Source organism: Phoca vitulina, unplaced genomic scaffold (assembly GCF_004348235.1).
Source record: "Phoca vitulina isolate PV1807 unplaced genomic scaffold, GSC_HSeal_1.0 scaffold20, whole genome shotgun sequence".
Taxonomy (NCBI): domain Eukaryota; kingdom Metazoa; phylum Chordata; class Mammalia; order Carnivora; family Phocidae; genus Phoca; species Phoca vitulina.
The window spans coordinates 40,572,518-40,599,047 of NW_022589723.1; the positions used below are offsets into that span (position 1 = coordinate 40,572,518).

A 26,530-nucleotide genomic window follows, 5' to 3' on the forward strand; every position below is an offset into this window, starting at 1 on the left:
ATCCCAGGACCCTGGGATCATGACCTGAGCCGAAGGCAGACGCTAAACGACTGAGCCACCCAGGCGCCCTCATACGGTTCTAATCAAAAAGGAAAACAATAAAAGATGGAGTAAATGTAGAAAAATATTAGAAAGCAACATTATAAGATTTGACTTAAATTAGAGAGGAAGAATGTTCATGAAATCTTTTTTCCTTGAGAGTCCTTTTAAAGATTCTCTTACCCAGCTGCTGATGGTCTTTCCACATGCCCTGTCCTACCAAGCTCTGCCTCATAGCCCACTACCATTCTCACTCCATCGAAGACACATGGAATTCAGAGAAATGGCATTTGAAGATGATTTGAATAGACTGGTCTTTAATTCTCAGTTTTGTGTCTGATTTCAAAACTCGTGCAAGGGTTTTTTTCAACTGCTGCTTTAAGGTTCTTTATTTTTTTAAAAAATGATTTTATTTATTTGAGAGAAGAGAGCGCATGAGCTGGAGAGTAGGGGAGAGGGGTAGAAGGAGAGGGACAAGCAGACTCCCTCCTGAGGAGGGAGCCCAATGTGGGGCTTGATCCCAGGACCCCAAGATCTTGACCTGAGCTGAAGGCAGATGCTTAACTGACTGAGCCACCCAGGCATCCCGCTTGTGCTCTCTATTTCTCTGTCAAATGAATTAAAAAAAAAAAAAAAATCTTAAAACAAAAAACCAAAAAGGCCGCTTCACAGTAATTGCTACTTATTTTTTGTTTTGCTATAGCTCAGGAGCTAGTCTCCTAGAATCTTCCAACACCTGACATAAACATTTTCATTAAATTGTGCCTATTATAATATGACTGTGTCCTGCTTGCCCAGACAACAGTGAGTTTTAAGGATTACAATTAGCTTCTCATTGGCCAGCTGTGATTCAGTGGTCATAGTAAAGTTATGATATTTAGCTGAGGGCTTAGAATTTTTAAAGGTGACTGGGCTTTTTCCTGTGATTTGTGCTTCCCTCGTTTGGCGTTACTGCTAAAGAGCCAGGCTTCCAGACTGGTGTCTCATTCATATTAAAACATTCTCTCTGTACGTATATGGTCCATGTGATTCAAAAGGAATGGTTTTAATAGATTAAGCCTTTTGATTTTTAAGCTAATTATTTCTATAAAGAAATAGTTGAAACACTTTTTTTTTCTGTCTTGTTGACAAATCTAGTAGCACTAAATAAAGTGTTTTGCCAGATTTATTCAATATTAATATAGATTTGCTTTTTTCTATGGAATTTAGTTTCTGTGCCAGGGTACTTTCTAATATGAGATCAGTTCTTAATAGACATATGGAAATAAGAGGAACTGTCAGATACTTTTTGATGTCATGTTCAGTAAATTTCAGGGTGACAGTGAGGGAAATACAAAGATGTTGGTTTGTGTGTGTATGTATGTGAGTGTGTGATCTAAACACCAAGGAAATGCAAGAAATTTATTTGATTGGCCGCTTTCTTCTTAAAGCTTAACATGGCAGTGAAGTTATAAGAAAATGTTGATTAGTTTTCGTTTTTCTAAATGTATTGCTATTTTACAATTAAATATAACTCAGGACTTCATTTTATATCTTGGTGTGTATTTTAAAGAATTAAATGAGTTGATTCATATTTTTAAAAACCAGAAATACGGGTGATAAAGGGGAGTTACCAAATCTGTTGGCCTACATTTGTAAGATCAGTCCATTTGTCATTGCCTGGGTATTTGAATTTACCCAGAGAAAAACAGTGTAACACAAGTATAATTAATTATTTGTTGGCATATATATGTGCCACCTTCATTTTTTTTTTTTTTATTTCTCAAAGTGAGAAGATTGAATGTTTTTTATAAATATTCAAAAATTATTCTGCTGGATGAAATTGAGAGTATTGCTAATGATGTACTATATGTTGGCTAATTGAACATAATAAAAAAAAATAGCCTTTGCTCTCTGGTCTTTTTTTAGGAGAACCTATCTCCAAGGAAAATTTAAACCAAAGACCATTAATTGCAATCAGATTTGCTATGAACACTGATTTTGAAATTAAAATTGTATAAGCTTCCTTGCTGACTTTGTTCATCCTTATATATAAACATTTCAGTAAAAGATATCGTAGTCTGAAATGTTACTCATCTGCAGGTCTTCTGCAGGAGATATGAAAGATTGTAAAAGATTTGGGGAACTCTAGATTTTCCATACAGGGTTTAAAAAAAAGTACTTTATTATATTATGTGAAACCATTAAAAATGGCTTACTTTCTATTCTCCAGTAATGCCAATACCACGTCTTATAAAATTAAAGATAACAAGCATCATTTTGGTAGCATGAATGCTGGTTCACAGACTTTTTAATAGCAAAATACAGAGAATGTCTGATGTGATAAAGGAAATAGAAATCTAATATAGTCCTTATAGTCTGAAGCTTGGTTATTTCAAATAGGGGAAAGTGCTATTATCTAAAGATCATCAGCTCAAAGCTAGTAAGTAAGGTCAAATGTTCAGAGCCCTATAAAAAGATCATATAAAACCAATAGCAGAGAATATTGAAAGCCAGGCCACACTGTCTGAAGCAAGAATTTAGAATCCACTTGAGTGCATAGAAATATTTTGTGTTCCTTGTTAATTTGGGGCAGTAGAAATGTAATAGAAGCATGGAATAGGAATAGGTTTTAGAATAGGGAGAGGCTTTGGAGATCATTTAATTATTTCCTTTCATTTTATAATGAGAAACCAAAAGTGGGACGTTAAGTTACTCAGCATCAACTAAGTAGTAGTGGCAGGGCGCCTGGGTGGCTCAGTTGGTTAAGCGACTGCCTTCGGCTCAGGTCATGATGCTGGAGTCCTGGGATCGAGTCCCGCATCGGGCTCCCTGCTCGGTGGGGAGTCTGCTTCTCCCTCTGACCCTCCCCCTCTCATGTGCTCTCTCTCTCTCTCAAATAAATAAATAAATAAAATCTTTAAAAAAAAAACCTCAGTAGTGGCAGTAGTAGAACTAGAATATTCTTTGTCTACTCAAATCATTGACAATGGAACTTCAAAAATTGTAATGGGAAATGATGGTTGTTATTATTGCTGTTAGTTTAAAAACTTTTACATACAGTAAAATTGACTTTTTTATTCTGTGAGCTTTAACACATGTACAGATTTGTGTAGCTCTCACTACAAATAAGGTACAGTAAGTCCTGTAACCCCAGAAGACTCTTCCAAGTTGCTTCCTTTTGTTCAAAACCTCTCCCTACATTCAGCTCCTGGCAACTGTTGATCTGGACTACATCACTTTGGTTTTGCCTATTGAAGAATGTCATATAAATGGAACCTAACCAGTATGAACTGTTGTGTGTGGCTTCTTTCAGTTTAATATTTTTGAGATTCATCCATGTTGTGTAGATGAGTGCTTCATTCTTTTTTTATTGTTGACGAGTATTCTATTGTAAGACTACATTACCATCTGTTTAGTCATTCACCTGTTAATGAACATTGAATTGTTTGCAGTTTTTAGCTATTATAAATAAAACTGCTGTGATCATTTTTTGTTTTTATTTTTTTTTAGAGAAAAATTTACTTGTATATATCATAGAAATGCTAATAGTGAGTTCTTAAAATATTCACAAAGTTAATTCACTTTTGACTTTGAAATGATTATAGATGTCGTAGGAAGTTGCAAAGATAGTACAGAGAGGTTCTGTATACCAGCTCCTACTAGGCTTCTAATGAAACCAGTCCTGCTGGGTCAATACCTAGGAGTTGAATTGTTGGGTTATATGGTGAGTTTTGTTTGACTTTGAAAAAGGCTGCTAAACTTGCTGGCAAAATTTTATATTCCTACTAGTAACATGTGAGCATTTCATATTTTCTGCATTAATTCATCCTGTAGACATTTATGCAGTAATGAAATGTTCTGTATCTACACTGTCCAGTACCTTAGTCACTAGCTACATGTGGCTGTTGAGCACGTGAAATATGGCTAGTAAAGCTGAGATACTGAATTTTTTATTCAATTTATCAAGTTAGATTTTAAATGGCTGTATGTGCCTAGTAGCTGCTGTGGTGGTTGGTGCATCAGTGTAGCTCTACATCCTTGCCAATATTTAGAATTATCAGTCTTTCAAATTTTAGCTCTTTAATGAGTGTTAGGTAAATGGTATCTTACTGTGGTTTTAATTGTTTTATGTTATGGTATAATTGTTTATACTGACCACTTAATTTTTATAATGATGCTTTTAAAACAGTGGAAGTTTTTAATTTTATAAAGTATATAAATTTATCAGCTGCCTCAGGTCCATAAACTGTTTTCCTATGTTTTCTTTTTGAAGTTTTATAGTTTTATATTTTCTCTTCGGTTTATGGTATATTTTGAGTTAGTTTTTGCATGAATACAAAATGTGCAAGGTAATGACGCCTGGGTGGCTCAGTCGTTAAGTGTCTGCCTTCGGCTCAGGTCATGGCCCAGGGTCCTGGGATTGAGCCCTGTATCGGGCTCCCTGCTCGGCGGGAAGCCTGCTTCTCCCTCTCCCACTCCCCCTGCTTGTGTTCCTGGTTTCACTATCTCTCTCTGTCAAATAAATAAATAAAATCTTAAAAAAAAAAAACAAAACCAAAATGTGCGAGGTAAAGACAAAATTCATTTTCATTACATGTGAATATCCAGTTGTTTTAGCAACATTTATTGAAAATATTTTCTTATACATTGAATTACCTTGGCACCTTTGAAAGTCAGTTGATTTATTTATAGGTCTATTTTTGGATTTTCTATTTAAATTTTTTTTATTCATCGTTGAGAGCTTGAAATGAATGATCCTGAGATCGAGACCTAAGCTGAGATCAAGACTCAGACGCTTAACCAACTGAGCCACCCAGGCGTCTCAGGATTTTCTATTCTATTGCATTTTTCTATAGGTTTATCCTTAGGCTATTACAAACTGTATTGATTGCTTTGGCTTAATTATAACTCTAGAAAGTATTATAAGTATTCCTACTTTGTTCTTAATTTTCAAAATTATTTTGATTATCCTGTTCATTTGGATTTTCATATACATTTTATAATCAGCTTATATATTTCTACAAAAGACCCCTAGGATTTTTGTTTCTTTTATTTTAAATTTTTTAATTGTTATGTTAATCCCCATACATTACATCATTAGTTTTTGAGGTAGTGTTCCACGATTCATTGTTTGTGCATAACACCCAGTGCTCCATGCAGAATGTGCCCTCTTTAATACCCATCACCAGGCTAACCCATCCTCCCACCCCCCTCCCCTCTAGAACCCTCAATTTGTTTTTCAGAGTCGATCGTCTCTCATGGTTTGTCTCCCCCTCCGATTTCCCGCCCTTCATTCTTCCCCTCCTGCTATCTTCTTCTTTTTTTTTTCTTAACATATATTGCATTATTTGTTTCAGAGGTACAGATCTGTGATTCAACAGTCTTACACAATTCACAGCGCTCACCATAGCACATACCCTCCCCAGTGTCTATCACCCAGCCACCCTATCCCTCCCACCCCACCCTCCACTCCAGCAACCCTCAGTTTGTTTCCTGAGATTAAGAATTCCTCATATCAGTGAGGTCATATGATACATGTCTTTCTCTGATTGACTTATTTCGCTCAGCATAACACCCTCCAGTTCCATCCACGTCGCTGCAAGTGGCAAGATCTCATTCCTTTTAATGGCTGCATAATATTCCATTGTGTATATATACCACATCTTCTTTATCCATTCATCTGTTGATGGACATCTTGGCTCTTTCCACAGTTTGGCTATTGTGGACATTCCTGCTATAAACATCGGGGTGTACATACCCCTTCGGATCACCACATTTTTATCTTTGGAGTAAATACCCAGTAGTGCAATTGCTAGATCCTATGGTACCTCTATTTTCAACTCTTTGAGGAACCTCCATACTGTTTTCCAGAGTGGTTGCACCAGCTTGCATTCCCACCAACACTGTAGGAGGGTTCCCCTTTCTCCGCATCCCCGCCAACATCTGTCGTTTCCTGACTTATTAATTTTAGCCATTCTGACTGGTGTAAGGTGGTATCTCATTGAGGTTTTGATTTGGATTTCCCTGATGCTGAGCGATGTTGAGCACTTTTTCATGTCTGTTGGCCATTTGGATGTCTTCTACAGAAAAATATCTGTTCATGTCTTCTGCTCATTTCTTGATTGGATCGTTTGTTCTTTGGGTGTTGAGTTTGATAAGTTCTTTATCGATTTTGGATACTAGCCCTTTATCTGATATGTCATTTGCAGGTATCTTCTCCCATTCTGTCAGTTGTCTTTTGGTTTTGTTGACTGTTTCTTTTGCTGTGCAAAAGCCTTTTATCTTGATGAAGTCCCAATAGTTCATTTTTGCCCTTGCTTCCTTGCCTTTGGCGATGTTTCTAGGAAGAAGTTGCTGCGGCTGAGGTCGAAGAGGTTGCTGCCTGTGTTCTCCTTTAGGATTTTGATGGACTCCTATCTCCCATTTAGGTCTTTCAACCATTTGGAGTCTATTTTTGTGTGTGGTGTGAGGAAATGGTCCAGTTTCAATCTTCTGCATGTGGCTGTCCAATTTTCCCAATACCATTTGTTGAAGAGACTATCTTTTTTCCATTGGACATTCTTTCCTGCTTTGTCAAAGATTAGTTGACCATAGAGTTGAGGGTCCATTTCTGGGCTCTCTATTCTGTTCCATTGATCTATGTGTCTGTTTTTGTGCCAGTACCATACTGTCTTGATGATGACAGCTTTGTAATAGAGCTGGAAGTCTGGAATTGTGATGCCGCCAGGTTTGCTTTTCTTTTTCAACATTCCTCTGGCTATTCGGGGTCTTTTCTGGTTCCATACAAATTTTAGGATTATTTGTTCCATTTCTTTGAAAAAAGTGGATGGAATTTTGATGGGGATGGCATTGAAAGTGTAGATTGCTCTAGGTAGCATTGACATCTTCACAATATTTGTTCTTCCAGTCCATGAGCATGGGACGTTTTTCCATTTCTTTATGTCTTCCTCAATTTGTTTCATGAGTATTTTATAGTTTTCTGAGTACAGATCCTTTGCCTCTTTGGTTAGATTTATTCCTAGGTATCTTATGGTTTTGGGTGCAATTGTAAATGGGATCGACTCCTTAATTTCTCTTTCTTCTGTCTTGTTCTTGGTGTATTTGAATGCCACTGATTTCTGTGCATTGATTTTATATCCTGCCACTTTACTGAATTCCTGTTTGAGTTCTAGCAGTTTTGGGGTGGAGTCTTTTGGGTTTTCCACATGAAGTATCATATCATCTGCAAACAGTGAGAGTTTGACTTCTTCTTTGCTGATTTGGATGCCTTTGATTTCTTTTTGTTGTCTGATTGCTGTGGCTAGGACTTCTAATACTATGTTGAATAGCAGTGGTGATAGTTGACATCCCTGCCGCATTCCTCACCTTAGGGGGAAAGCTCCCAGTTTTTCCCCATTGAGAATGATATTTGCTATAGGTTTTTCATAGATGGCTTTTATGATATTGAGGTATGTACCCTCTATCCCTATACTCTGAAGAGTTTTGATCAAGAAAGGATGCTGTACTTTGTCAAATGCTTTTTCTGCATCTATTGAGAGGATCATATGATTCTTGTTCTTTCTTTTGTTAATGTTTTGTATCATGTTGATTGATTTGTGGATGTTGAACCAACCTTGCAGCCCAAGGATAAATCCCACTTGGTCGTGGTGAATAATCCTTTTAATGTACTGTTGGATCCTATTGGCTAGTATTTTGGTGAGAATTTTTGCATCCATGTTCATCAAGGATATTGGTCTGTAATTCTCCTTTCTGATGGGGTCTTTGTCTGGTTTTGGGATCAAGGTAATGGTGGCCTCATAACACGAGTTTGGAAGTTTTCCTTCCATTTCTATTTTTTGGAACAGTTTCAGGAGAAGAGGTATTAATTCTTCTTTAAATGTTTGGTATTATTCCCCTGGGAAGCCATCTGGCCCTGGGCTTTTGTGTTTTGGGAGATTTTTGATGACTGCTTCAATTTCCTTAGTGGTTATAGGTCTGTTCAGATTTTCTATTTCTTCCTGGTTCAGTTTTGGTAGTTAATACATCTCTAGGAATGCATCCATTTCTTCCAGGTTCTCTAATTTGCTGGCATAGAGTTGCTCATAATATGTTCTTATAATTGTTTGTATTTCTTTGGTATTGATTGTGATCTCTCCTCTTTCATTCAAGATTTTGTTGATTTGGGTCATTTCTCTTTTCTTTTTGATAAGTCTGGCCATGGGTTTATCAATCTTGTTAATTCTTTCAAAGAACCAGTTCCTAGTTTCGTTGATCTGTTCTACTGTTGTTTTGGTTTCTATTTCATTGGTTTCTGCTCTGGTCTTTATTATTTCTCTTCTCCTGCTGGGTTTAGGCTTTATTTGCCGTTCTTTCTCCAGCTCCTTTAGGTGTAGGGTTAGGTTGTGTACTTGAGACCTTTCTTGTTTCTTGAGAAAGGGTTGTATTGCTATATACTTGCCTCTTAGGACTGCTTTTGCTGCATCCCAAAGATTTTGAACAGTTGTGTTTTCAGTTTCATTGGTTTCCATGAATTTTCTAAATTCTTCTTTAATTTCCTGGTTGATCCATTCATTCTTTAGTAGGATGCTGTTTAGCCTCCATGTATTTGAGTTCTTTCCGACTTTCCTCTTGTGATTGAGTTCTAGTTTCAAAGCACTGTGGTCTGAAAATAGGCAGGGAATGATCCCAATCTTTTGGTACCGGTTGAGACCTGATTTGTGACCTAGGACGTGATCTATTCTGGAGAATGTTCCATGGGCACTAGAGAAGAATGTGTATTCCGTTGCTTTGTGATGGAATGTTCTGAATATGTCTGTGAAGTCCATTTGGTCCAGTGTGTCATTTAAGTCCATTTGGTCCAGTGTGTTATTTCTTTGTTGATCTTTTGCTTATTTGGTCCGTCCATTTCAGTGAGGGGGGTGTTAAAGTCCCCCACTATTATTGTATTGTTGTCAATGTGTTTCTTTGCTTTTGTTATTAATTGGCTTATATAATTGGCTGCTCCCATGTTAGGGGCATAGATATTTACAATTGTTAGATCTTCTTGTTGGATAGACCCTTTAAGTAGGATATAGTGTCCTTCCTCATCTCTTATTACAGTCTTTGGTTTAAAATCTAATTTGTCTGACATAAGGATTGCCACCCCAGCTTTCTTTTGATGTCCATTAGCATGGTAAATGGTTTTCCACGTCCTCACTTTCAATCTGGGGGTGTCTTTGGTTCTAAAATGAGTCTCTTGCAGACAGCATATCGATGGGTCTTGTTTTTTAATCCAATCTGATAGCCTGTGTCTTTTGATTGAGGCATTTAGCCCATTTACATTCAGGGTAACTATTGAAAGATAGGAATTTAGTGCCATTGTATTGCCGGTAAGGTGACTGTTACTGTATATTGTCTGTGTTCCTTTCTATGTTTCTATGTTACTTTTAGGCTCTCTCTTTGCTTAGAGGACCCCTTTCAATATTTCTTGTAGGGCTGGTTTCGTGTTTGCAAATTCCTTTAGTTTTTGCTTGTCCTGGAAGCTTTTTATCTCTCCTTCTATTTTCAATGACAGCCTAGCTGGATATAGTATTCTTGGCTGCATATTTTTCTCATTTAGTGCTCTGAATATATCATGCCAGTCCTTTCTGGCCTGCCAGGTCTCTGTGGATAGGTCTGTTGCCAATCGAATGTTTCTACCATTGTAGGTTACAGATCTCTTCTCCCAAGCTGCTTTCAGGATTTTCTCTTTGTCTCTGAGACTCTTTAAGTTTTACTGTTAGATGTCTTGGTGTTGACCTATTTTTATTGATTTTGAAGGGGGTTCTCTGTGCCTCCTGGATTTTGATGCCTGTTTCCTTCCCCAAATTAGGGAAGTTCTCTGCTATAATTTGCTCCAATATACCTTCTGCCCCTCTCTCTCTTTCTTCTTCTTCTGGGATCCCAATTATTCTAATGGTGTTTCGTCTTATGGTATCGCTTATCTCTCGAATTCTGCCCTCATGATCCAGTAGTTGTTTATCTCTTTTTCTCAGCTTATTTTCCATCATTTGGTCTTCTATCTCACTGATTCTCTCTTCTGCCTCATTTATCCTAGCAGTTAGCGCCCCCATTTTTTATTGCACCTCGTTAAATAGCCTTTTTGATTTTGACTTGGTTAGATTTTAGTTCTTTTATTTCTCCAGAAAGGGTTTCTCTAATAATTTCCATGCTTTTTTCAAGCCCAGCTAGTATCTTTAAAGTGATGATTCTGAACTCTAGATCTGACATCGTACTAATATTCGTATTGAGTAGGTCCCTGGTTGTCAGTACTACCTCTTGTTCTTTTTGTTGAGGTGATTTTTTCCATCTTGTCATTTTGTCCAGAGGAGAATAGATTAATGAGAGGACAAAATGCTAACAGGGTAACAATGTCCCCAGAAAATATACTCTAAACGAATCAGAAAAGACCTGAAGCCAGGGGGAAAGAAAGGGAAAGAAAGAAAAAAGATAAAGGAGAAAAAAAAAAAAAAGATAAAAACAAACAAAAACAGAACAAAACAAGAAAAACCAGAATATGATCAAATATGATCAGGCTGGTGCATAGATCAGTGCCACACACTAGATTTTGGGTGTATTTTGGTCTGTTAGAAGAAAGTGCCTCCCAAAATTTTAAAGAAAGAAAAACTTATATATGTACAAAAATAAGGGTTGATATGATGAAGGGATGGAATATGAGTGTAAAGATGAAAATTATAAAAAATTTTATAAAAGGAATTGATAAGAAGCTGTTTGAAAAAAGAAAGAAGAGGATTTAAAAAAAAGGGGGGGAGAGAATGTGATTAGGCAGGAGAGTAGAAGAAAACCATACACTAGAGATTTAGGGTATATTTTGATCTATTAGAAGAAACTATCTCAAAATTTTAAAGAGAGAACAACTTATATATATATATGCCAAAAATAAGGGTAAGTACTATGAAGGGGTAGAATATGACTCTAATAATGAAAAATAAAAATGTTTTTTAAAAAAAGGGATTGATAAGATGTTGATTGAAAAAGGGAAAAAGAAAAAAAAAAAAAAAGACAGTTAAAAAAAAATTAACTTTGAAAGACTAAAGAATCATGGTAAAAAAGCTATGGATTCTCTGTGCATTATTCCCCTAGTGCTGGAGTTCTGCTGTTCTCACTGATCGGTAAACTTGGTCTTGGCTGGCTGTTCTTGCTGATCTTCTGGGGGTGGGACCTGTTGCCATGGTTCCCAGATGTCTTTGCCGGAGGCGGAATTGCCCCGCCCTTGCTGGTCCGGACTAAGTAATCTGCTCGGGTTTGCTCTCAGGAGCTTTTGTTCCCTGCAAGCTTTCCGTACAGCTTTGGAGGCCGAGAGTGAAAATGGCGGCCTCCCAATCTCTGCCCCAGAGGAGCCGAGAACTCGGGCCCCGCTCCTCAGTGAGCCCCCAGAGAAAAGCAGTCAATCACTCCCATCTCCCCGGTCTCCAGCCACACTCCGTGCTCACCCGGCCTGTGACCGAGCGTTTCTATCTCTGGCACCCAACTCGGTGTGGAGCCTCCAAACCCAGCAGATCCCTGTGGTGCGCTCCCTCGCCGCTCCTCCCGTAGGAGGAAGGGGAGTCTCCCCGGATCTGCCGCTTGTTGGGTCCCTGCTGGAGGAGCAGGGGCCCGACTGTGCCGCGGATCACGGTTTATGACAACCCCGAGCTGAGAGCCCGCTCCTCGGCTCCGTCTCTGCAGCCCTCTTCCCTACTCCGATACCTGGAAGCTCTGCCACATCAGGCACCCCCCGGTCTTTCTGTGACCCCGAGGGTCCTGAGACCACACTGTCCCAGGAGGGTTCCACCCCCAGCTTAGCCACTGGAGCGACGTCCCTCAGCGGAGCTGACTTCTAAAAGTTCCGATTTTGTGCTCTGCTGCTCTATCACTTGCCAGAAGCGGCCGACGGAGGCCCCCTCCCCCGCCGTCTATCCTCCCGAATATTGCCTTGGATTCACTTCTCCGCACGTCCTACCTTTCAGAAAGTGGTCGCTTTTCTGTTCAGAGAGTTGTTGCTATTCTTTTCTTCCATCTCCTGTTGAGTTTGTAGGTGTTCAGAATGGTTTGATCCCTATCCAGCTGAATTCCTGAGACCAGACGAAATCCAGGTCTCCTACTCCTCCGCCATCTTGCTCTGCCTAGGATTTTTATTTGAATTGAATTGAATGTATAGATGAATTTGGGGAGAATTGCTATGTTAATAATACTGAATCTTCCAATCCATAAATATGGCATATCTCTTCATTTATTTCAGTTTTCTTTCATTTGTCTTGGCAGTGTTTTGTACTTTCATTTTATAGGTCTTGCCCATATTTTGTAAGGGGTAACTGAAGTATTTCATGTTTTTAATTGCTGTTATAAATGGCATTTAAAAGTTTTAAAATTTCTAGTTGTTTGTTGATAGATACAGAAATATAATGGATATGTGTATATTGACCTTGTATTCTACAGTCTTGCTAAAATCACTTAGCAGTTTTTGTATTTGTTCTGTAGATCCCTTAGGATTTTCTATATAGACAATCATGTCTCTTATAAAGACATCTTAACTTCTTCCTTTCCCATTTTTATGCTTTTCTTTTCCTTTTCTTGCCTTATTACACTAGCTGTGAACTCCAGTGTAATGTTGAATAGAATGTTTATTATTTATTATTATGTCAGTATTTTACAGATCCATTTTATCAAATTAAGGTAGTTCTTTTGTATTCTGAATTGTCTGAAGTTTTGTTATGAATGAGTGTGGAAATTTGTTAAGTTCTTTTCTGTGTTTGAAATGATCATATCGTTTTTCTCCTTTATTCTGTTAATATGATTAATAACATTGATTTTTTAAAAATGTAAAATCAACCTTGCATTCTTTCTAATATATTGCTGAATTTTACTTGCTATTTTGTTAGAAATTTTTGCATCTATATTTGTGAGAGATATTGATGTGTACTTTTCTTAAAATGCCTTTTTCTGGTTTGGGAATCAATCTGATGCTGGCCATATAAAATCAGTTGGGAAATGTTCCCTCCTCTACTTTGTAGAAGAATTTATGTAGGATTGATATTACTTCTGTCTTTATGTGTTTGGTGGACTTCACCAGTGAACCATTTTAAAATTTGGAGGTTTCTTTGTGGGGACATTTTAAAATTACAAATTTAATTTCTTTGGGGTGCGTGGGTAGCTCAGTCCATTAGGTGACTGTCTTCGGCTCAGGTCATGATTTCAGTGTCCTGGGATTGAGCCCCACATTGGGCTCCCTGCGCAGCCAGGAGTCTGCTTCTCCCTCTGCCCTTCCCTGCACTCGTGCACGCTCACTCTCTCAAATAAATAAATAAAATCTTAAAAAAAAACAAATTTAATTTCTTTAACAGATATAAGGCTATTCAGGTTATCTGTTACTTCCAGAGTCAGTATTGGTAATCTGTGTCTTTTAAGGAATTTGTCTATTTCATCTTAGTTGTCAAATTTATTGTCATAAAATCATTCATCATAGTCTCTTGTTCTGTTAATATCTGTAGACTCTCAAGTAATATTTCCCCTTTCATGCCTGATATTGATGATTTCTGTCTTCTCTCATTCACTATAGCTAAAGGTCTATCAATTTCATTGATTTTTTTTTTTCTTTTCACAGAACCTGTTTTTGGTTTCATCTTTCCTATTTTTCAGTTGAATGTTTTATTGATTCCTATTCTTGGTTATTTTGTTAGTGTCTACTTACTTTGATTTAATTTGTTCCCTTTTCTTCTAGCTTTTTATGGTGGAAGCTTAAGTAATTGGTTTTAGACGTTCCCCCCGATATAAGTATAGAAAACTGTAAATTTCCTCAAAGCACTTTTTTATCTGCATCTCAGAATTTTGTGAAGTTGGGTTTTCATGTTAATTCATTTCAAGATATTTTCTGATTCTCTTTGTGAGTTTTTATTTGGCCCTTGAGTTATTTTAGACGTATGTATTTAATTTTTAAATGTTTGGGAATTTTCCAGATATCTTTCTGTTATTGATTTCTAATTTAGTTCCATTGTGATAAGAGAACATACTGTGTATAGTTTCAGTTCTTATAATTGTTAAGACTTATTCCTGGCTCAGCAGATGGTCTGTCTTGGTAAATGTTTCATAGGCAGTATAAAAATTTATATTTTGCTGTTGCTGGTGTACATGTTCTATAAATATCGATTCAGTTGAGAGTACTATTCAAGTCTTCTTTATCTTTGCTGAATTTTCACTGTACCTGTTCTTCCAGTTACTGAGAGAAATATTGATGTCTCCAACTGTATTTGTAGTTTGTTTTCTCCCCTCAGTTCTGTCAGTTTTTACTTCATGTGTTTTGTATTTCTGGTATTCTATACATACACATTTAGAATTATTCTGTCTTCTAAATGAATTGACCCTTGATCATTGTGAAATGTTCCTCATTATCTTTGGTAATATTTGTTTTTCTTCTGTATTGTCTGGTGTAATATGGCTTTAAGCTTTTTTAAGATTTTGGTTTGTTTGGTGAATCTTCCATCCTTTTACCTTTAACCTATTTCCTTATTTTAGTGTAGGATTCTGATAGCTAGCATATATTGGTTTTGCTTTTTTATCGGTTTTTTAATTGGACTATTTAGACAATTAACATTTAACATATTTATTAATGGGGTTGGGTTTAAATCTACCATCTTGCTGTTTGTTTTCTAGTTTCTTTTGAATTAATTATACTTTTCCATTTAATGTTCCCTGTTGGCTTATTCTCCTACTGGCTTATTCTTTGTTCTACCTCTTTTTTTTTTTTTTTAAGTGGTTGCTCTAGAATTTATACTGTTCCTCTTTAGCTTACTACCTTCTATTATCAAATAATATTCTATCACTTCTCATATAATGTAAGACCTATATAACAGTATTTTTCCATTGCCTACAGTCATTTTTTTCTTTCTGCATTTTACCTTTATTATTATTATTATTATTTTTAAGTAATCTCTCCATCCAACATGGGGTCAAACTCATGACCTTGAGATCAAGAGTCACATGCTGTACTGACAGAGCCATCCAGGTGCCCCAAAGTGTCTTGAAGTTCACTGATCTCTTTTTCTGCAGTGCATAAACCACTGTTTGTCTCATCCAGTGAAATTTTCATTTTGAATGTTATATATATGTATATATATATATATATTTTTTTTTTTTAATTGTTAGAAGTTCTATTTGGCTCTTTTAGAAAACCCCCCATTTCTCTCTTCACTATATTCCTGTTTTCATTTACATTCTTGGATATGCAGCATACTTGTAATAGCCCTTTCAATGCCTTTACCCCATTAATTCCATCATGCCTGTTATTTCCAGGTCTGTCTCTCTCTCTATTGACTGGTATTTTTCTGGTTATGTGTCACGTTTTCCTGTTTCTTTGTCCAGTAATTTTTAATTTAATGTCACATATTTGGGAATTTTATTTGTTGAATCCTTGATTTTGTGGCATTCCTGTAAAGAATATTGGACTTTTTCCTGACAGGCATTATAAATCGCATATTAGTTTGATTTCTTTCTAGGCTTTCAAAGTCCTTTCATGTGGGTCTATAGTAGCTTTTATTCTAGGGCTGCTTTCCCCTTGCTGTTGTGGTGTGGAGCTTCTGGGGTCACTACTGCCTTGTATATTCAACAAGGTTTTCCCCTTCTTGCTTGAAGGAACTTTATTGAAATCTTGGCCCCGTGTCAATTCTGAGAAGCCTTTGTCATACAACTCCCTGGTAACTTTCTTTCCTTAGAAATTATTGTTAGCTGGTCTAAAGAAATTTTACCCTTCTCATGTACAGGTTTTTATTTAGCTAAAAACTCTATGGAACCCTCATTGGAGTTACTGGAACTCTTTCTCTCCTCTTTGGAACTCTGCCCCATAAATTCTAGCCACCTTGGCCTCCTTGCACTTTTTTCTGTCTCCTCAAGTCAACAAGATTGCCAGGTTCTGTCTGGGTTCCTCCTCCTTGCTCGGAAGTGGTTAATTGCTTCCTAGCTGAGAGGCTTGAGTGATGGTAGGCCTTGCCTTGTTTGTTTCCTTTTTTTCAGGGATCACAGTCCTGCACTGCCCATGTCTGAAAATAGTCCTTTCCTATATTTTATCCTGTGTTCTAGTTATTTGCAGTGGGAGGATTATTCTAGACCTGGTGAGTCCCTCATGGTCAGAAATGGAAGTTGAATCATTCCAGAATGAATTTTTAATACTTAACACCTCTACAAAATTCTGAAGCTCTCAAGCAGATTTTTTACCTAACATTTAACCATTGATTCACTTTTCCTCTGTATTGTTATAAATGATGTTGTATCATCTGTAGGAATGTTTATTTATTTTTCAATTCAGAGTCCATTACAAACTTTAAATCAGAAACTGATCCAAGGAAAATGATTTATCATACCTCATAAATCTCACAAATCAGGAAAATGAATTTTTGAATATGCAAAAATTCAGTATTATGGGATGGTCATTTTAAATATAAAATTATTATTTAACACTTCATTAGAAACATGAAAGACTGAATATACCAGTGGGTAAGTACTTAAATGAACTATTTGATGTAATGTTGTAAAATATTAATCCTGTCATTGTAGAGTGTAAACATGTTCAGTATACTTTAGACCAGGAACCGGCAAACATTATCTATAAAGGGCCAAATAGTGTATATTTTAGACTTTGTGGGCCATATGGTCCCTGTCACAACAACTCTGCCTTTGTAGTACAATAGCAGCTATAAACAAGATATTAAAAAATGAGCTGGCTGTGTTCTGATAAAACTTTATCTCTAGACAACAAAATTTGAGTATCATATAATTTTTATGTCTCAAAATACTCTTCTTTGACCTTTTTTCCCAGCTGTTTAAAAATGCAAAAGTTATTCTTACCTTGTGGGCCATACATAAACAAACGGCTGATCAGATTTGGCCCCTGGGTCATAGTGTGACAGTCCCTTCTCTAAATTACTAAAAAGCTCCCAGGTAAGCTGTAGGATCTTAGCTGATTATTGTGTTTTAATTCCAAGTGATATTTTTATTTGAACTATTGTCTACTATTAAATTAGATAGCAAAGTAAACAAGATCACACAATATGGAGCCAATACAGCTTTGACAGATTTTGATTGATTGCTTGGTTGATTGACTTTAAAGATGGGGATGGTGTGAGGGAGAGGGAGAGAGAAAATCTCCAGTGGACTACCCTTTCCGCCTCAATCCCATGACCCTGCGATCATGACCTGAGCTAAAATCAAAAGTCGAACGCCTAACCCACTGAGCCAACCAGGTGCCCTGCTTTAACAGATTTTTAACGTCAAAGGTTATATCAGGGGTTCCTCAGGCAATTCACATAGTTAGTAAAAAAAGAATTTAAAATTATTATTTTATTGTTGTCATTAAATAGGAATTAACAAATAGTTTTAAAATCAGAACAATTTCCACATTTTTAAAAAATTGAAGTTTAACTGGCATACAACTTTATATTAGGTGAAACTGTATATTAGTTTCAGGTATACAACATGGTGATTCAATATTTGTATATATTGCAAAATGATCATCACAATAAATCTAGTTAACATCCATCACCATACATAGTTACAGAATTTTTTTTCTTATGATGGGAACTTTTAAGATTTATTCTGTTAACTTTCAGATATGCAATACAGTATTATTAACTATGGTCACCATGCTGTACATTACATCCCTATGACTTATTTATTTTATAACTGTAAGTTTGTACTTTCTGATCATGTTTTTTGATGGGTGTGGTATTTCTCACAAATTCTTGTTTGTTTGGATAATTTAGAAACTTTTTTCCATGAACATTAGAAGCTCATTCCTATCTCATGACATGTATGTTCTAAGTCTGGAACATTCTTCTAAATTATTGCATGTCTGGCTCATTTCATTCAGTTTTAACTTGAACATCATCCCCTCAGAGGCCTTCCTATCTAAAAGTATCTAGACGCATAATAGTTACACTTCTAAAAACCAAAGATCGAGAGAAAAATCTTGAAAACAGCCAGAAAACAAAAGAAACATTATACGCAGGGTAACCAGGGTAACAATAATATTAATAACTACCGACTTATTGGAATAATGGAAGCCAAAAAACTATAAAATAATTCCTTCAAAGAACTATGAAGAAAAAAAAATACCTTTTAACTCAGAATTTTATATTGAATATAAATGTCATTCAAAATGAAGGTAAGGTAAAATACAGATGATTTCAGGTAAAAAATTAGATAATTCATTGTCAGCAGACCTGCAATGTAAGAAATAATAGAAGAAAGTTTTTAGCTGAAGGGCAGTGACACCAAATGGAAACTTTTCTACAGGAGAAATGAAAACCACTGAGAATGATAATTATAAAAGGTTTATCTTTTTTTTTCTTCTGTTACTTTCTTTAGAAGAAAGCTGACTTTTTTTTTTCTCTTTGAAAGCTGACTTCTTAAAGCAAAAGTTAAAACCTTTTTACTATGGGTTTTATAATAGAAGTAGAGGTATGATATATGATAACATTAACAAAAAGGTTTTGTAGTAAATGGAATGATATCATTGCAAGGTTCATATGCTTTGCATGATGTTCAATATTAACTTTAAGTAAACCGTGGTTATTTGAGGATGCATATTATAATTCTTAGATGTCACCCCCCAATACAAAGAAATATCCAGCAATTAAAGTAAAACATTAAAAATATTTGATTAACTGAAATTAAGGCAGGAAAATGTAGAATAGGAACAAAACAAAACAAAAAAGCAGAAAACAATAGAAATAGAAAACGAACAGCAAAATGGTAGTTTTGAACCCAGTTATTTCGGCAGTCATATTACATATTGATGAACTAAACCCTCCAATTAAGAGTCAGAGATTTCGGACTGGATAAAAATACAAGACTCAACTCTATCCTGTCTACAGAGTGCACATATAAAGTGTTAAGATTTTTTTTTTTTAAAGATTTTATTTATTTATTTGAGAGAGAGAGAATGAGAGAGAGAGAGCACATGAGAGGGGGGAGGGTCAGAGGGAGAAGCAGACTCCCTGCTGAGCAGGGAGCCCGATATGGGACTCGATCCAGGGACTCCAGGATCACGACCTGAGCCGAAGGCAGTCGCTTAACCAACTGAGCCACCCACGTGCCCTAAAGTGTTAAGATTTAATTAAACACTGTTTATGTCTCTTTATCTCTTACATTGTTGGGTAAGCTTTCAATGGCTATATTATGATGGAATACCTACAAGTCTGAGAATAAATTATCCAGAAAAATAATTTGGGGGGCTGTGAGTACAGGAATGTAGGATGGATTATAGGAAGATAATAGAACCCTACATTGGGAGGAGAGTAAGGAGATCTAGGTTCTCATTTTAGTTTTGCCTCTGGCCAAACACCTACCCTTGGGAAAACACTTTTCTATTACTATGTACTTTGCTAGGTTACCAATATTTGTATACCCATATGCTCAGTTTTTTTTTCATATTCAGATTTCAAAGTAAAATTGGCATAAATTGCATTTTTCTTCTCGAAAGATTCCTCTAATAATGGAAAGAAGACTGAGTAATTTTGCCACTGTATATGTTATCCTGGGCATCATTGTTCCATCTATCTATCTATCATCTATCTATCTGTCTGTCTATCTATCTATCTATCTATCTATCTATCTATCTATCTATCCTTGATAATATTCCTCCTACATACCACTTAATGTTATTATGTGCCACGTGAAGTAGAGGTGTAAGCACTGTAAAAGCATTGGGTGTTGTTTTCATCATGGATAACCCAACCATGTTGGAGTTAGATATTGTTTGATGGTACACAAACAAAAACTTCTGTTTTAAAATGCCTTTCTGGTGTCTTAATATTTATTTATTGAAAGGTTCAATTCTGTAATAAGCACAATCAGGAATCAAAATAATTACATTTCTCTTTCTCTTTCTCCCTAACTCTTATAGTTATTTCCTTATATCTGGTGTTACATAGAAAACAAATTAGGGATTGTGCCAGTTTGAACATACATATAATTGGTGCCCCAGAGTCCGAAATAGATAGGAATTTGGTCATTTAATTTTAGGTGATATCTTGTATACCAAATTATAAATACATTTCATACTTGAGCCTAATGTAAAACTGTGAAGTAGCTGGAGAAACTTTTGCATTTGGAGATACCTACTTTCATATTTTACCAAGCGTGTATCAGAATTGGACATTGTACTTATTTAGAATTGGATTTTTATAAAGATGAAGTAAGGTTTAATGTTTCTCATTCGATTAATGCTGTTACATTTGGCTCTTACATAGCCAAAAACAAAAGTGTTCAAAGACAATCAAATGAAGTCTTAGAAAGTTTCAAGTGCATCACTGCTAGTTTGATTCTTTTTTTAATTTTATTATGTTATGTTAATCACCAAACATTACATCATTAGTTTTTGATGTAGTGTTCCATGATTCATTGTTTGCAATATAACACCCAGTACTCCATTCAGTACGTGCCCTCTTTAATACCCATCACCAGGTTAACCCATCCCCTCACCCCCTTCCCCTCTAGAACCCTCAGTTTGTTTCTCAGAGTCCATAGTCTCTCATGGTTCGTCTCCCCCTCTGATTTCCCCCCCTTCGTTTTTCCCTTCCTGCTATCTTTTTTTTTTTTTTTTTTAACATATAATGTATTATTTGTTTCAGAGGTACAGGTCTGTGATTCAACAGTCTTACACAATTCACAGCGCTCACCATAGCACATACCCTCCCCAGTGTCTATCACCCAGCCACCCCATCCCTCCCTCCCCCACTCCAGCAACCCTCAGTTTGTTTCCTGAGATTAAGAATTCCTCATATCAGTGAGGTCATATGATACATGTCTTTCTCTGATTGACTTATTTCGCTCAGCATAATACCCTCCAGTTCCATCCATGTCTTTGCAAATGGGAAGATTTCATTCCTTTTGATGGCTGCATAATACTCCATTGTATATATATACCACATCTTCTTTATCCATTCATCTGTCGATACCCCTTCAGATCCCTACATTTGTATCTTTGGGGTAAATACCCAGTAGTGCAATTGCTGGGTCGTATGGTAGCTCTATTTTCAACTTTTGTTTTACAGAGTGGCTGCACCAGCTTGCATTCCCACCAACAGTGTAGGAGGGTTCCCCTTTCTCCGCATCCCCGCCAACATCTGTCGTTTCCTGACTTGTTAATTTTAGCCATTGTGACTGGTGTGAGGTGGTATCTCATTGAGGTTTTGATTTGCTAGTTTTGATTCTTATACATTAGTTATATCTTATACTTGGTTCTTAGGTGTGATAATGATAGTTGCTGAGTGTGTAGGATTCTATCCATGTGTCCACCTAAGTAAGGAAGTTACTTCTTAAATGAATAAGACTAATTATAACTATTGAGTGAGAGTGAAATTAAGAGTATCCTAAAGGAAAGAAAAATGTCCAGTATATCTAAAACTAGTTTACTCTCCAATTTAGCTCTTTTTATTTTTTTTCTCTTGCAGTAAACATTGCAGTCTTCAGAAAATAAGTTAAGGAATGCAAGGCAAGGAAGAAAGTAAATTCATCCTGGAAGGACCCAAAGCACTTTGAAATTTTAAACGAATGTAATGATAGCTGCTAAAACCACCTTTGTCACCATAACGGATGAAGTACTTCAAATTTAAACGGTAACCAGAATTCTCATACTGTGTTACACTTCCAGCAAGAACTTTATATGACTTGAAAGGATTTCTTTTTAAGTTTAAATATTTACCCTACAAATACCAAAGTATAGATAAAGCTGATAATTTTATTACTTATTTAGCATAGTCAGGTCTTTGTTTTGGCCCTTAATGTTTGACCCTGATATTGCTCAAAAAATTGTTGTTTTTTTTCCCAGATTATGAACTTCTTAACTTAGAAACAGATAAGCTTATTTGAGTAGAAATAGAGCCTAGTACTAATATATTATAGGTCCATTCTTCACCAAATACCTTTCCTTTCACAGAAATAATGCATGAAGTGATAGCATATGTAGAGGTTTTTTAGTCTTGTTTTCTCAACTTTATTTCATGTTGTTTTTTAGTTTCCTTACTTGACATCTGATCTCTTGATCTTTTTGCCTTCCTATTTGACATCTTTTTATTTAAACACTGTGTTCTCCTTTGCCCCTCCTCACGAATTTAGAGTTATAAGAAACAAGAATCCAGAGTAGAAAAGAAGAGGAAAAACTGGAAAAGATTACAAAATTATTTCTTCTTGTGAAATTACAAGGACTGTTGCATTTCAAGTAGAGTGGAAAGCAATTGTAGAAAGACTTAAGATTGCTTGTCAGTCTTCTTAAATCTCCTTGATCTTAGGCCATAATTGTTTCAGTGCGTGTTTTGTAAAGATTCAAATGTTTGTGAATTTTTTAAGGCATCTTAGTGAACAATTCATTGCTAGTGTACTAATTTGATTTTTACAGATAATCGTTGGTTTGAGTCACTGTATCTTGGTAGTGAATGGGTACAATTGACTAAAAACTAGGTTCCTGTGGTGAAGTGCAGATGTGAAAATCAATCAAATACAATATCAATTGCTAGTCCTAATAATTCTAAGGAATACAGTACCTATTTCAAGGGAATTATTCAAACTGACAAGTGTAACCCACGATAAAGAGTACCTAAAGAATGAATGTTCTCATTATTCTTTCCTGTGCTAACGTTAACCTTGATTAAAAAAAAAAAAACCTGAATGTCGATTTTTTAAAAACTTCTCCAATTGTTGCTTTAAACCTCTCCTTAGGGCATAGTTAGATCTTTTCCATATTCTTGCCACTACCACCCATGTAGCAGCATTTAGCCCTTTCTAAATGTCCAGGAAATTCTTTCTACTTCTCAACTATTAAAAAATAAAGTTGAAAAAAGTAACTTTTGAAACACAACAGAAATTAAAGTGCCAAATGTTCACTTACACAGGTAAGGTAATATGTAGAAAGTCATCACATTTCTCTTTCTTGGCGATGATCTATGTTTTCTTTACCCGTTTAATTATGTCTAATTGTATAATCTCATATAATCATAGTTTCATTAATGAGATTATTAATACATTAAACCACAAAAACAAATATATTGTCAAAATTTTTACTGTGGTACTTTTACCACTCCTTATCAAACTCTTAATTCCATTAAATCCCTCTCTCAGTATTTTTGGTAACCATGGATAGGATCATTGAAATCTATAGATAGTCGATATTTCCAAGTATTAATTTCTACTTTTTTCACTGCCACATTTTTTTTCGGGGTTATAATGTTATCAAGGAACAGACTAGGATAGAACTTGACCTCTCTACCAAATAAAAGAACTGCACTGATTCTCCCATCTAACCAGTTCAAAAGTCATGTAACTCACATTCATGAGGTATATAGAATTAAAGAAGACCATCTGCATTTAGATGTTTAACTTTTCTGGCCTCATTCAAGGTAAGTGCCTCCAAAATCCTAAGCCTATGATGTTTGAAGAAGGAATGGAATTAGATTTCTAGTTTTGCGATTAACAGGATTTCAAACTTGCATAATCGGGAGTTCACATTTTTAATTGTACAAACTATCATGGACACTTTGAAGAGGCTAATATTTAAACATTCCAGAGATGTAATTTTAAAGTGGAGTCAAACACCCAGCTTTATCTAAATTCATTTCATTATCTTAAAATTATGATTCTTGGGGTGAGGGGGTATGTTCTTGCAGAGAGCAAGACCACTCTAAACAATATATCCATCTAGAACCTTAAATTTATAAAGCTTGGTAGGCCTTTAGAACATCCTCTACAGCCCCTTCATTTTGCAAAACTGTCCTTATGAAGGGAAGCCTATGTACAATTTGAACAGAAAAGAGGAATTAAAAATATTAGTGATTAATATGTATTGAGTGATTACCATATGCCAAGCATTGGGATCAGGGTTTAATATGCATTATCTCAAGTTTCACAACTGTTTTTGACCGTGGGTCTTACTATTGAATATCTCCATTGTACATATGAGGAGACACGTTCTCAGAGAAGTTAATTGCCCTACATCAAGTTTACTAGTAAGCTGTAGAGCCAGTTCTGTTTGACTCCATGGCCTGAGCTCTTAACCAGAAATGCGTTCTGGTTTACAAATACTCAGGACAGTGTGTTGCGGTTGCTTCTTTTTGTAGTGAAAGATAGCAAGTTCTTATTATTAACAGCATGCTCATCTGAGCTTTGTGAAGTTATGCTCCCTTGAGGCGGGTATTATGTTTCTTTTGCAGCATCAATTTCATTTTGTCAGTAATTTATCATTATTTTGATTGTTTTTAAAATGTTAGTTATTATATAAAAGATGATCTACTCCTTAGTAAAGGCTAAGTTACTTGAAGATGATCTCAGTAGATCCACATTTTATTTGAGGTAGAGACTTAGAAGACAGAGAAAGGTAGGAGACAGGGGTGGGGAAAAATGCAGACGGAACTGACCTCTGCTCAGTTGTCTTCCCTTGAAGTCTTATTTGCCTTTCTCAGGACGCCTGGGTGGCTCAGTTGTTAAGCATCTGCCTTCGGCTCAGGTCATGATCCCAGGGTTCTGGGATCGAGCCCCACATGGGGCTCCCTGCTCAGTGGGGAGCCTGCTTCTCCCTCTCCTACTCCCTCTGCTTGTGTTCCCTCTCTTGCTGTGTTTCTCTCTGTCAAATAAATAAATAAAATCTTAAAAAAAAAAAAAAAGATTATTTGCCTTTCTCTTTATCACCAGAAATTTTTTGTTGTTTTTCAGTCTCAGAAACTGATACTATCCCTAAAGACTAAAATAGTAATGAATCCAGAGACCAATTTATCTTAATGGCATAAATTTTTTGTTAAATTTACATATAGTCCCTTCAAATAGATACTTTGTATTCTAAGTGTAGAAAACTATTAACCTTTCATCAGGGTTTAAGACAATTAAGCCTATCACCAAGACTCAGCATATTAAAGATACCAGTTTTCCCCAAATGAATGTATAGGTTTAACTCAATTCTTCAAATCCCAGCAAGATTTTTCACATATTGTTTCCTATTTTCCACCAAGTTCTTTCTCCCCTCTGCATTATCACTGTCCCTCCTCCACCATAGGAATTGTAGTCAGTCCCCATTTGAGAACAGGGGTGGAATGAACTGTTTCAGCCAATTGCATGATACCCAAAAAAATATGATCAAATATTTTATAGCAGTTTTTCAGTCCAAGGTTTAGTGGCTCTTAATTTTCTGAGATTTTGCTTAAATAAGAAGAGTGTTTCATGTCCCCCTGAAAAAAACTGTGTAATAGGAGGAAAAGCAAAAATAAAACAAGAAAAGCTATTTCATCCTTGCTTTCTAAACTGAGGCTATAAAATTCAAAATGATCCTGTGGATTCTTTTGGAGAGAATGTTGAGAGATCTTCTGGATTATCCCTAGCTTCTTGTGGAACTATCAATATACCTGACAATGGAGTGAACTTCATGCCATTTTGTATTACTGACTCATTCATTCATTCATCACATATTTACTTGGGAAAAATAATATTTGCAGTAGGTAAAAATTTTTAAACTTATTTTGTGCTTAACGTAGTGTCAAGTGGTTTGTATATATTACATCTATCTTGGCTATAAGCATGTCGCTGTGGAAGGCACAGGGGATAGATAAAGAAGGGTATACAGTACAGGGCCTGTCCTCAGTGGCTCACTAGCAGGGCAGGCAAACACGTAAATAGATGTACCAGTTGTCAAGTGTTTAATGGAAATATGAGCAGAGAATTGTGACAGTGCTTTTCGCTACCTGGGAAGAGTGTGAGGGAAGACTTCCCAAAGCACAAAGGTACGCTTTGTGAGTGTTACTGGATAAATAGGAGTTTACTGCCAGGGAACAAGCTAGAGAAAAAGAATTCTAGGCAAAGGGAATAACATGCACAGAGATATACTTACCTTTTCTAAGGGGAAAAAAGTCATAGACTTTTAAAATTGAAGAGGTTGTCTGAGATATTTTATTTTGACACCCTTACATAAAAGAAAATGGAAGCCCTTGGAAACAAATGTACTTGCCCAATATTACTCAGAAATTAGAGTATCACTTCAAGTATTCTTTCAAACCATACACTAAAATACATAAAATGTATTTTGGTCAGACACTACTCCCAAGAAAGAAGGTTCCTCCTCATGTTTTCTTTGTTTATAAATCTGCTTTACTTCCAAGCTAAAACATAACCAGGTGTTATTTTTATTTCTCTTAACAATTTTTTTATTATGAAAATTTCCAAGAATTAAGAAAAATTCAGAATAACTTAACAACCACCTATTCTCTCACCACCAAGAATGAAATGAATGTTAACTTTTTGTCATTCTTGCTAAAAGAAACAATTTAGGAACAGTTGAAATCCTCTTTATATCACTCTTCAATCTCATTCCTATCCTTCCTTTCCAGAGAAAATGCTCTATGAGGTTGGTGAAATATATACTTATAATGTGTGTACTCAGAAACAATATGCAGTATAAATAGTAACATTTTGCATTTGTACATTTGCACCTTTCATTGATGCAATTTTGTGTCTTTCGTTGATGTGTGATATTTATTTAGTTGTA

The 26,530-nt window shown here is 35.9% G+C and overlaps 1 protein-coding gene across 10 annotated transcripts in view; it reads left to right on the forward strand.

Moving 5' to 3' along the window:
• Nucleotides 1-26,530, forward strand: part of PEAK1 (pseudopodium enriched atypical kinase 1) — a 329,039-nt gene that overhangs the window by 141,089 nt on the left and 161,420 nt on the right. For 7 of the 10 annotated variants that reach the window (XM_032417490.1, XM_032417497.1, XM_032417489.1 and 4 more), the window contains one exon: nucleotides 21,462-21,626. The exons of 2 other annotated variants lie outside the window; for them this stretch is intronic. The gene's annotated coding sequence lies outside the window, so the exon portion shown is untranslated. Of the gene's footprint in view, nucleotides 1-21,461; nucleotides 21,627-22,125; nucleotides 23,403-26,530 lie in introns of all 10 variants that reach the window. One more of the 10 variants, XM_032417496.1, reaches the window with a different exon arrangement.